Source organism: Mirounga angustirostris, unplaced genomic scaffold, assembly GCF_029215605.1.
Source record: "Mirounga angustirostris isolate CCGP_5_RB_7025 unplaced genomic scaffold, mMirAng1.0.hap1 SCAF_12, whole genome shotgun sequence".
Lineage (NCBI taxonomy): Eukaryota > Metazoa > Chordata > Mammalia > Carnivora > Phocidae > Mirounga > Mirounga angustirostris.
In genome coordinates, this window is record NW_026991720.1 from 58,408,905 (window position 1) to 58,422,393 (window position 13,489).

At 34.7% G+C, this 13,489-nt stretch overlaps 2 long non-coding RNA genes across 2 annotated transcripts in view; one reads left to right on the forward strand and one right to left on the reverse strand.

Annotated features, from left to right (window-relative positions):
* The window catches only part of LOC123835523 (uncharacterized), a 52,133-nt gene that overhangs the window by 32,965 nt on the left and 5,679 nt on the right, over window positions 1-13,489 (forward strand). The window contains exon 2 of the long non-coding RNA XR_008505262.2: window positions 7,573-7,701. This is a non-coding gene — a long non-coding RNA (uncharacterized LOC123835523). The remainder of the gene's footprint in view (window positions 1-7,572; window positions 7,702-13,489) is intronic.
* The window catches only part of LOC129045480 (uncharacterized), a 41,132-nt gene that overhangs the window by 13,009 nt on the left and 14,634 nt on the right, over window positions 1-13,489 (reverse strand). The window lies entirely within an intron of this gene.

Sequence of the window (13,489 nt, forward strand, 5' to 3'; positions counted from 1 at the left end):
TGGTTTCTATCTCTAGAAAGACAGATATCTCTAGATGTGAGATATAAGACATGTATTAGATACAAGATATGTATCAGTTACAAGATATAGATATCTCTGTCTCTTTTCTATATGTGTAAGCATGTATCTATAGAGAGATCTCTGTGTGTATTCATAACTGTCTAGGTAGATAGAGAATATTTGTTTTAATAATTAAGATATAAGTTATCTATGTTTCAAAAGTAAGAAAACCTTACCCCACTACATCTAATTGGAGAAGTCATAGTAAGTCAATAGTGGTGATTAAAAGAATTAAAATTAATTCTTTGCCATTTTATGGGAAGCGAACATTTTATCTAAGTTGAAAAATGAGTAATTCCGACATACATAATTTAATCCCACCCCTATTCAAATAATCACCAATTTAAGAAGCTTGTGGTCCTTTAAGGAACCTTTTATTCTCCTTTGCTTGCAAATTGGAATACATCCTTATAGTGTTTTAATGAATATCTGTTGAACAAACGAATAAAAGCAATGTTGTCAGTGGTGGTTGTATTTCTATACTGACCCACAATGTTCTTTTTAGCCTCGGTATTGTGCATAAAGAATAACATTGCAAAAAAATTAAAAGAAATATCCAGTCAAAATTTTATGTTCAGTGGCCCCAGTCACACCCCAGCCCTGACACTGGAATAAGAACACTCTGCCTGGTGGCAGTATTTGGCATTTCATGAGCTCTAAGCTACTGCTGGTGGCACTACATCTGGGACAAGGGGTATGGAGGGGCTGGGGAAGAAGTGGAGATGTGGATTGGGGATAAAGGCTCTAGTAGGAGGAGCACACTTCTCTGTCCAGGAGTCTTTCTTTCATCCTTTTTGTGTTCCTTTGAGGCATGAATTTGGCTGCATGATTACCCTCTGTTGGCTTTGCCTGTTCCCACCAGACTCTTTAATTCTGTCTCCTTCCATGAACAGAATGAAGTCAGCTGTGTCTTTTTTTTCTCTCTTGTTTTTGAAGAACACAGAAGCCCACTGATGTTTTGAAAATCTTCATACTTACTCATTAACAAATGGAGAAAAAGGGCTATGTAGGAACGGCTCCATTTTTATCTTCTACTCTCCCCCTTTTTTTCGTTTGTCTTACTCATTAAGAATATAGAGACATGCAAGCACATGGAAATAATAATTATAAATGGTGCAGAAACTTGAGATGAGGTTCCTGTGGAGGATCCTGTGTTCTCAGAGGCACTCTGACTGGCAGCAAACCCGATTGCTTCTTTTTGTCTCTTGGAGCATCACCTCTGAAGCAAGAATGATGGAATGAGATCCACATTCTCATGGGCATGCTCTCCTCACCTTCATTCTGCCCTTTGTCACTCTCAGTCCTTACATGGTAAATTCTGCCCTTTCCCAGAATTGGAGGAAAATAAATGAGACCATCCAGAAATTAGATGAAGTGAGAAATGTAACTAGGGTAAAAGGAAGCACAATGTAGATATAATAGTGTGTTTGTGTAGAAGTATATAGATATTCTAGGAAATATCAGAACTTGAGGTGATAAGATAGAAAGCTGTCAAGTATAATAGGGAAGAAAGGTCTGGAAATCCCCTGGAATATCATTTTGGAAGGGGAAAAGTTTTTCCAAATCCCTAGGCTAGAATACTATTAATTCTTTATGACATTTAGCTTTAAGGGACATATTTAAATTGGATTGATGCAAATTGAGAATGTGTCTCCACTTTTAATTGTGCACCGATTTCCTTTATCAAAATCACCTTTCTTTGTTTTCAGGCACATCAGATCCAAATATGTTCACAGAAAGTTTCGAAAGTGTGTGAACTCCCAAAAATAACACAAAAATTAGAACATAACGTGTCAGCATAAAATGATGAATCTGCACATTGGCAGAACCGCGATATTACAATAGTCAAACATTCTTACTTGAAAAGTTAATGATTTTTCCCATGTGACAAATTTGAGTTTTACTTCTAAAAATATTTATTTTCATCTTCATTTGTCCATACCTTTAGCACTACCCCTGCCACCAAATTCAAAGTTACTTTAGTAAAAGAAATTTGTCAAATTAATGCTTATAGTTAATCTCAGAAGTACAGAATCCCTGTATGCATTGAAAGTGTGAGACTTTTCTTCTCCCTGAAATAAGTTCTGGGATGTAGTTTAAGGAACACACGTCCTATATTACTAACTTTCCAATGCATATCAATTTGTACCTAAGAAGTAACATCAGCCCCTTCTCATTTTAGAATGACTGCAATCCAGTTCATTCTCATTGTTACAACTGTAATAAATATCATTTTTAATGTTATCACCATGATACAATGTGGATAAAAGGAATATTAAGATAACATTATGTGAAAAAGTTTCACAGATCAATAGTCGGACTAATTCTTACTAGAGTTTATACCATACACACAGTGTGTGTTTGTGTGTAAAATAAAGGCTGGTTCTCCACCTCAAATTTATCTCATAGTACAATGGCTCCCCTAAGAGGGTTATAATATTCCATTGACTGCTTTGTGGATTCATTTTCTGTGAGTTATTTCTGGCCAGTGGAAAGCATGCAGTTAACTTTTGGGTATTATTCAAGCAGACACTCTACGATTTTACCAGAGATTGTTTCTGTAGGAATAAATCTGTGTACTATTTGTCTAGTCAAAAACAGAGCATGCTAACATGGAATCACTGGGGGACTGGAAAATGGATCAGGGGTTGAAGGGAAAGAGAAAGGGGAAATCTGCTTATTTTAATAATATACCTAGGATAGAAAAAAATGTTCATTTATGCCCCCCAAAAGGAAAAGTTATTGAAATAATGTGTGCGCATGGAGCTCTATCCACCAAAACTGTAATCAGTGTAACTTCTCCACACACATATTTAACTCTCTTTTCTATATCACATAAGTTTTTTGTCAGTGATATTTGTTCCTCTAATTTCTGGGTGTATTTCATCATTTTAAATACTACCTTGTGCTTGATTTCGGAAGATAAATAAATATGCAGTTCTCAAAGTCCTGGAAAAAAAATTCTTTACCTCCTCATCACTTACATGGAAAAAGATCATGTGTATGCACATAGGCATGTATGCACCTAGGTGCCCACACACACGCATACGCACACACACTCTCATCAGAGCTTTTGACTTTTCGTCCTAAGAACCCGCAGTGAAAAGGATGTTACTTGGTTACTGAGGAAAAGACATTTAATGTATTACAGTATCAGACAATGACTCTTAATCCTTCACACCACACATCTTTTTATGATAAATGTGCATTTTTCACATTTAAAGGATAAATGTTTACCTTCTAAGAGAAGCCCCTAGCCTTAGAACTTTTTTAGCAGTAATGCTTAGAGTTAGTATATAGAGATTGATATATAAACTATTAAAATTAGAGGCTGAATGAGCATAGTAGGTATTTCTTTTCCATGCTTTCCTTTCTCTCAGCATTTCTGTAAACCAGTGGCTTGGGCTTTTATGCCATCCTGTTTACAGACAGCATTTTGTTTGTTCAGGTGTAGGTGTGAATTTGTCTAATTAATAATTACTAATACTACTCGAGTTAATAGTCACTATTTTTCCAGTAAGATATAATTTAAAATGTAATAAGGAAATGTTTCTTCTGGTTCCTATAAAAGTGTTCTCTTGTATATTTGTCTGATGTCTTTATAAAGGGTATTCTTTTCATGAACATTCTTGATTATTTGGCCTTGATAGCTGTTGCTAATGTTAACTTTGCTGTGCATTTTAAAAATAAATGTAATGAAACTTTAGAAGTGTTTATCACAAAAGACACAGGTCACAAAAGGAACATTAAAACCTTAATATAACTGAACCTCCATATACAAAAAAATGAATCTAGATATAGACCTTACATTCCTCACAAAAATTAACTCAAAATGGATCACAGTACTAAATCTAAAATGCAGAATTGGATGATGAGCTTGGGTCCGGGGATGGCTTTTTAGCTACAACACCAAGGGCACAGTCCAGGAAAAGAAGTTCTGATATGCTGGACCTCACTGAAATGAAAAAAAAACTTCTGCTCTTTGAACAAGAATGTTAAGAGAATGAGAAGGCAAGCCACAGACAGGGAGAAAACATTTGTAAAAAGACAAATCAGGTAAAGCACTATTGTCCAAAATATACAAAGAATCTTAAAACTCAACAATAAGAAAATAAACTAATTAATGAGCCAGAGACCTAAACAAACACCTGACCAAAGAAGATGGCAAATAGGCATAGAAAAAGATGAAAAGAAACTCTGCATCATAAATCATTAGGGAATTAGAAAACCAACAATGAGATCCCACTGCACAGTTACTGGAATGGCCAAAGTACCAAATGCTGGCAAGAATATGAAACAACAGAAACTCTCATCACAAAATGGTATAGCCACTTGGGAAGACAGTTTGGCAGCTTCTTTCAAAACTAAACATAGTCTTACTGTGTGATCCAGCAATCACACTCGTTGGTATTTACTAAGAGGAAAATTTATGTCCACACAGAAACCTGCACACAGATGTTTATAGCATTTTTATTTGTAACTGCCAAAACTTGGCAACCAAGATGTCCTTCAGAAAATGAACAAACTGTGATACATCCAGACAATGGAATATTATTTTATTCAGTGCTAAAAATAAATGAGCTATCAAGCCATGAAAAGACATGGAGGAACTTTATGTATTACTAAGTCAAATTCAATCTGAAAAGTTTGCATATGGAATAATTCCACCTGTATAATATTCTAGAAAAGGCGAAACTATGGAGACTGTAAAATCATCAGTGGTTGCCAGGGGTTGTGGAGAAGGAGGAATGAACAGGCAGAGCACAGATGATTTTGAGGGCAGTGAAACTGTTCTGTATGATATCGTAATGGTGGATACATGCCATTGTACATTTGTCAAAACTCACAGAATATGCAACACCAAGAGAGAGCCTTAAGGTAAGCTATGGACTTTGGGTGATGACGTGTTAATGTAGGTTCCTCATTGTACCAACCTGGTGGGGGACGTTGTTAGTGGGGAAGGCTGTGTGTATGGAGGCAGGGATTTAATGGGAACTCTATACTTGTTGCTCAGTTTTCTACGAACCTAAAAAATAAAGTCTATTTAAAAATCAGAACAAAACAAAACCTTAGTACTGTGTTTTATTTAAGAAACCAGGTGAACCTACTAAATCATTTTTCAAAGCTGATAACCAGGATAGGGCAAATTCTGTTTGATTTGTAATGCTTTCTTTTCGCTGTCCCTTCCTTTTCATTTTGGAAACTGTTAATCAACAAGGAAAAAAGGCATAAAAGAAAATCAGTGAGTTTGGATTTTTCAAAATTAGGCGGTTGACATTTAGCTGAAATAAGCACAAATTTAAAAGTTAGAAGTTTACAGGCCTCAAAACTGTCTAATACTGAGATACAGGAGATGTATCTGATTTCTAAATGTGGTTGAAGTCCATTTATCTTTTCTTAACGATTTTCCATAACAGGTTTTGAATTTTAAAAATTCACCAGTTGATTTTTTTGATTCTTTTCCTTTTTTTTGTTTTTGTTTTGATTTGTTTTTTTGCAGGGTAGAGACAGCTATTCAGCATATAAACTTCTTCTATTTCAGAATCTCTAATACTGCAACCTCTAATCATTAATATCCATTCATAGACTTCCCAAACAGAGTTCAAAATCCATGACTAATATAAATGAAACTTGGACGGATGGCTAGGCAAACCCCTTCCATCATGAGAAACAATAATAGCAAGGATTCAATACATTTCAGTTAAATTAATATGTGAATGTCCTAGAGGAATTATGAATGGATATTCCCAAAGGGTTTCCATAAATTAACCTGAGAATCTTCATTTAACATATAAAGTTTTTTTAACCTGTAAGATGAAAAAATAATGACATTTTCTTATTATTAATGGTGAATTTTATGATGGTAAAATTTATATTAATAATACTCAACATGCAATATTCTAGGAATGATTCCATTTGTAATTCTTTTAAAAATCCCGCTGCTGAATGAAATGGGAACTGTTATAACCACAATTTTCCTGCAGCACTGTAGTATGAATGGTCTTTTTCTAAGTAGCATTTCCATTACATGGATTGAATTTTAAACAGTTTTTTTCAGTGACCAGTCAGACATTATAAAATAGTTATGCTACTGACTTGGTATGTGTTCAATGTCAAGCCACTTTTTTCCATTGAAAGCTTGAGAAGATTGTAAAACCATTAAAAAATTTAAACTTGTGGCTCAAAGGGACTTTCTACAGTTAGACTGCTTTTAATTTTCTCATTCTATTTGGTGAACGCCTGCCTTTCCTTGAATACTGAACCAAAGTAAAACTTACTGCTGGATTCTTTTAGCATTTTTATATTAGAGCTCAGATAAAATAGTAACTCTTTTATATTTTAAATATTTGTATAAAGAAAAGAACTATTTACAGTTAGGCTTTACATATTCATAAATATATACCGTGAGACCCTATTAAAAAAATACACATTCAGTTACTTACGGTAAAGGAGTATTATTTAAAGAAGACATGACTTGCCCTATTCATTGAGAATGTCAGAAGTTCTGGAAGAGTAATTTAAGATGTAGTAGCCTGATACTACTATCAGTATGCTCACTTTTGAGCACTGCATTGGATAAAAATTCCTGTAAAGGCTGACACTGTATTATTTACCTTTGTATAGCAACACCTCCTATAGAGTTCAGCACACAGTAGGCAATTAATAGCTATTGAATTGAAATAACCATTCTTTGAAACAGCCTTTTTCGTCAACTAATTCTGAGTACTGACTGTATCAGACACTCTTTTCAGGTGCTTAGCATTCAGAGGTGAAAAACATAGTCTCATCTTCAAAAACTCACAACTTAGTAGAAGAGAAAGACATGTAATAGATGTGGCAAGTGATATGCTAGAGGATTCTCAGCTCAGACTTCACATTGGAATCACCTGAGAAATTTTAAAAAGTTCCCTTTTCCAGACTTCATTCCAGACCAACTGAATCCGGATATTTGGGAGTGGTTTCAGGTCATTAGTATTTTGAAATGCTCTACCAAGTAATCCAGTGTTCAGGAGGTTGAGAGGTACTGTGCTTGAAGTAAGCAAGGTCATAAGAAAGTGTTCCTAATTCAGCCTGGTAGAATCAGGAACATTTATTAAGACAAGTTTAAGGAATACTTAAGATGAGTCAAATAGAGACATGGTGAAGGGCATTCTTGGAAAGGTGAAAATACGGCTAATGGGGAGAAAGAGCATGACACATTTAGGAAACGAGATAGTTTGTCATGATTAGTATTTAGAGTATGTGTATATGAAGCTGGGGCTATAACATGCAAAAATTAGATATGTTACGTGAAGGGAACATGTGTTGACTCTTAGTATTCCTTATATTCCAGATAATTATTCCCCACATATCAGTAAGCCTATTGTATTAATTTCATTCCTTCTCTAATAATTGGCTCAGGAGTAAGTAGATGTAAACAAGTCAAAATCAGTGAGAAACTTACTCTAGCTCCATGGAAAAGAAAAATAGTTTTTCTCCAACTAGATGAATGGTGGGAATTATGTTCCACAGTTACTGCTGGAAGTCTCTTGCAACCGTGAAAGGAGCCAGATTGAGAATCATTAGCTGATACAAGGCAGAGTCAAAAACCTGAAAAGTGGAACTGGAACCCGAGCCAGAGCCCACCGTGTCTCTAAACTGGTATGTGAAATTTAAAATGTCTTCTTATTAAGCCACTTTAAGTCTAGGTTTCTTGTGCCAAGTTCATCCAATTAATTCATCAAGGCAAAAGATTTTCATTTTGAAGATAAAAAGGAGATAATATGCCAATTTAGGGAGAGAATTTTTAAAGGAGAGGAAAACAACATTGTTCTACCTTAAAATGAAATGGTATTTTTCTATATATGCCAGGCATCGTGTGTGTGCCTCACACATGCATAAAAAATTTTACAAACAGATTTGGGTTTTATTCTTCTGACAACAGTACATAGGTTGGACTTGATGAGGCATACACTAGAAACAAAAGAATTTAGAAGTTATTTTATAAACTATGCAATATAGATGATTTTCAAGGGAAGGCGAAAGTCCAAACTATTTAGGAGATAGAATTGGTAAGATTTGACAGTTACTAGAAGTTTATGGCTAAGAGAAATGGAAAATTCTAGAATAAACTGTCTCCTGGAAATACTTGACTATGTCTAAGTGAGAATGGATTGAACTGAATGTGAAACACTGTCTGATTGGCCCTGGTTTTTGTCATGAACTTAAGTTGGACAAAGCAAATGCTACAGGAATGAAGTCATTCAAATTTTCTCCTTACTCTGTTGCATAAAGTGAGGGCTCACAATTATACATTGTAATTCAGAAGATTTCATTTAACAAAGAAAATGCATTTTATACAGACTTCATTGGAATTAGAGGGAGACCAGACCCTAAAATCTTCCTATTGAGCAGGTATTGTAAAAAAAAGCGAAATGCCTTGTACCTATTTTACTTAAAGTATGTGAGCTCTGGTAGTCTTGTTATATCATGTATTACACTTAGAATTTTATTTCAAAGGGTGTAAAACTATTGTCTATATTTTTCACTAGCCTCAGTCCCCCAGCTTTCATTTTTCATGCACTTTTTGTTTAAATGGGAGTTTTCCTTCTGTAGGAATTTTTATTGCCTTCAGTGAATGAGGTACAAATAGTGTACTTCATTGGTATGTATTTCTTCTCATATGTAAGTTTCCGTAGCTGTAATTATATTCTGTACCTTTATATTATACATATCATACATGGTCAAATATCGACTTATTTAGCATTAACAGCACAGAGACATTGGTATTTTTTATCAATATTTTCTCTTCCAAATTCTGTTGGTATTAATGAATGGCATTTTTGAAATCCAGTCCAGGATATTGCATCTATCACATTACTGCATTTTTGAAGTTAATACAATTTAAGTAGCAGAGCTAAAACAGGTACACCTGAAAGAATGTGCCTAAAAGCCAAATTATTTTTTTAAAGATTTTATATGGATTTTCATCTCTTCAAAAGCTAGAAATCAGAGAGTCCTCAAATTCACTAAAGTAACAGTTGGAATATACATTTTTCAATTAATTTTCAAGTTAAATTATACTATGACTCAACACTAAGGCAGCTTTTAAACCAAATCAGGTATTTTAAAGAACTGTTAAAAATGAGAAAGTATGCAGATGATGCTTATTGCTTGTTTAATGCTTGAGGGTCTACAGGAGGTACAGAACAATGGTTAACAATTATTGAGCACTTACTCTCTGCCAAATACTGTTCCATTTACCTGACATGGAATAATTCATTAAATCCTCACTCCAGTAATACTTCATGTATTATTATTTTCACTTTGCAGATGAGGAAATTGAAGTGCAAAGAGATGGAGTAGTTTGCCCAAGCTAGAATGCAATAAGGCCATGTTACAAATTTAGACTCTTAAGTCCTTTGCTGCCAAATGTATTAATCTGATGCTTCCCAGAGGAAACTAAGGAGATAAGACAAGCTTAACTGAAACAACGAGGCTGAAACACTTTCCAGTTCCATCATATCAATCATAAATGCTGTAAATACATAGAAAAAGTAAAAATTAGTGAAGGCTTTGCAGAAGGCATGGATTGCAGTTTGAAAGTATTAGGCATTAATGTGGTCCTCGACTCCAAATGCTATGCAAAGTTGTTTGAACTATTAACATCTCATTGATGCGATGATTCAGAAATAACTATACTCTATGTTAGAGTTTTCTTTTCTTTTCTTTTCTTTTCTTTTTTTTTTTTTTCTTTTTGAGAAGCAATAGACGATATATGTAGAAGACTAAGTAAATAACATATGATTTAGGTTTCCTGGCAAAAGTGAGTATCGGACTGGGCCTTTAAGGATTTAGAGAGAAAAAGAAAAAAGAAAAGAGGGAGGGGAAAGAGTGAGAAGAAATGGATATATTGCTGTATCTCTGAGCTGTATCCATCTAGGATGATAGACGCATTCTTGTCTTTTAATGGGGTAGACACAGAAACTTTGCTAAAACTCCATTTATGGAGATTGAAGTGTATTAAGCTTGATTTGAACTCTCCTTTTGAAAAAAGGATATTTATTTTGTTTTTCCATTGCAAAGCATGCCAGATATAATTATCTCCTTAAAGATTAAGAACAACCTTGTTTCTGTGGTGTCAAAAAAAAGGCGGGGGGAGGGCTTACTAGGTCAAATAAACATTTCTGAGGGGGCAAATAATCAATAAGAAACCATTTGATTCACCATACTACCATTTATGCCTGACTATAAGGTCATTTTTGCTATAGAAAGATGCAAAATAAAGATTTTGGCCATTTTGGTTATATAAACTGTAGGGAATATAGGCAAATAGTCCTATGTCTATATTATTTAATGTATCAATTTTCAAAAACATTAAATTATGTAGTATGTAAAATAGTATATGGTTTAGAAATGTTGTTTTTTTCCATTTTCTACTTTTATGGAATACTTTTCATTCACTATATTGGATTGGATGTTGTCCCTCCAGAGTTCATGTCTGCCCAGAACCTCAGAATGTGACATTATTTGGAAATAGGGTATTTATAGATGTGGTAATTAAAATGAGGTCATATTAGATTTGAGTGGGCTCTAAATCCAATATAACTGATGTCCTTATAAGAAAAAAAAAAAAGACACAGTGAACGAGGCCAGGTAATGATGGAGGCAGGGATAATGCACCTACAAAGAACTCCAAGGATTGCTGGTAACCACCAGAGGGTAGGGAGAAGCAAAAAAGGATCTTTCCCTAGTACTTTCAGAAGGAGCATGGCCCCGCTATACCTTGATTTTGGACTCTTAGTCTCCAGAACTGTGAGAGAATAAATACCTATTGTTTTAAACTACTCAGTTTTTGGTAATTTGTTATGGCAGTCTAGGAATACATTTGCACTAATACATTTACACTCTTAATACACACTTCACCATTCATGCATTCTTATATACTGGAGTGATGTTTTGAATTTTCCAAAAACAGTTGTCAATAGTACATAATCCACACTACCTTCAACACTGTTTGAGACACAGTGCTTTTTAAAACTGTGTTAATTCTTTCATACAAAATTTTGTCTTGTTTGTACCATTTGCAAAATACTAAAACAGATTATTTTATTTTCCTAGAAGTGTATATGCTTGATCTCACAACTTAGTTAAATCTTTAAAAGACTTCTTTACAGAAAGATGAAGTATGATTTAAGGTTGACAAAGCATGGTGTAGATTTGTATGAAAGAGAGAATCTTAAAAATTCATAACTGGAAGTGAAGTGCAAAGCACTTTCTTCTGATAGGTGTCTAAAAATTGCAAGCTTAATGACTTCCTGAGGTCTTTTTTTTTTTTTTTTTTTTTTTAAATAAGAGACGGAGGGGGAAGAGACAGAGGGAGAGGAAGAGAGAGAATCTTAAGCAAGCTCCATGCCTGGTGTGGAGCCCGATGTGGGGCTCAATCTCACAACACTGAGATCATGACCTGAGCCGAAATCAAGAGTAGGATGCTTAACGGACTAAGTCACTGGGGTGCCCCAAATTCCTGAGGTATTAATGAGAGTCACTTAGTTGATTTTCTTTACCAAGTTCTTATGGGTCAGAATCGTGATGTCCCTATTTTGATTACACTATTACATCTTATAAAATTAGTAATTGTATTATTTATTACTTATTATAGTATTTATTGTAGAACTCATTGCAAATACTTAAGGAGAATGTTGTATATCAAACACAAGCATCCTAAAATGGTAAAGTTGAGAGAGAAATATACCTGGAAAAGAGAAACTAAAGCCTCTAATATTCCTTATTATTAATAAATTCTTAATTATTCTTTAATACCAAAGTGAGGGGCGCCTGGGTGGCTCAGTCGTTAAGTGTCTGCCTTCAGCTCAGGTCATGATCCCAGAGTCCTGGGATCGAGCCCCGCATTGGGCTCCCTGCTCAGCAGGAAGCTTGCTTCTCCCTCTCCCATTCCCCTGCTTGTGTTCCCTCTCTCGCTATGTCTCTCTGTCCAAAAAATAAATAAAATCTAAAAAAAAAAAAAAATACCGAAATGATACTTTATTAAAACTCTGCAATCCCATCCCATTGTATAGAAAAAATATGGTGACTTTTAATATGTTTTATAAGTGGCACACTTCTCTCTTTCTTCATTTAAAGTAAACTCATCACCTAGTCACCTTCTCTGACTTCCAAAAATATTCTTGTTTCCAGACAGAGGATCATAGAGGAAGGGAGGGAAAAATGAAACAAGATGAAACCAGAGAGGGAGACAAACCGTAAGAGACTCTTAATCTCAGGAAACAAACTGAGTGTTGCTGGAGTGGAGAGGGGTGGGAGGGATGGGGTGGCTGAGTGATGGACTTTGGGGAAGGTATGTGTTGGGGTGAGTGCTGTGTATTGTGTAAGACTGATGAATCACAGACCTGTACCCCTGAAACAAATAATACATTATATGTTAATTAAAAAAATTTTTAAAAATGCAAAAGATAAAAAAAATTCTTGTTTCCATAATTTTTGCCTTTTCCAACTAGTTCTCAATTATCCACTCAATACATATTGGTATGTGCAAAGTGATGGCAACATAATCAGTTTTCTAACTTTAACTTCTTAGAAGTTGCTTCTTACTTAGGAAAAAGCAAACAAACACAAACACTTCCTCTATCTTTGCTTCTCCTTTAGGTAACTGCACTTTTTTTTTTTTCTGGCTCATATAAAGATTTTTGAAAAATACTGCATCCATTTCATCTTTTCCTGTTGCATTCTGGATCCCCTGATACTCTGATGAAGCATTCTCTATGCTGTTAACCATATCTTTCTCTTAGTCTTTTTTTTTTTTTCCCAAATATTATCTTCCACAATAGCTCTATTCTACGTGAAACTATTCATCACCCATTTATGGAATTTTTCTTTTCTCTTGGCTTTCAGGATAATGTACTTGTTTGCCACTTGCTTCTCTGATAATTCATCTGATAAGTCTTTTCAAGCCTTCTTTATGGTTTTCAATCCTTTTCTGAGTACAAGGCTACCACCACAAGGCTGAGCTATTATTTTTATATTGTTACCTTTTATACTACCTTAGAAAGCTCATGCATAATCATAGTTTCAGTGATCACTTGGCAAGCAAGCCTTACTTTTATCCTTCTAATGCAAGCTCCAGTACATCTAATAAAGGGATCTTTTCAATAATGAAACATTAGCTTTTGTTCCATGTATTTAATGTAAAACTAACCACCTTCTTCTCTAGATGGAATGTTTCTGATTCTGTCAACTATGACATTCTACTAGCCCCAAAAGGGTGGACACCATGGCTATCAATAACAACTTCTCTTATACTAAAATATAATCAGTTGAAAATTCCTGTCTGTCTAACTTGCTGCCCCAAACAATGTATAGACATTCCCTCTAAATGGAATTCTAAGCTCCCTTCAGATTTATGCTACTTCATCTTCTTACAAGGGGGCCT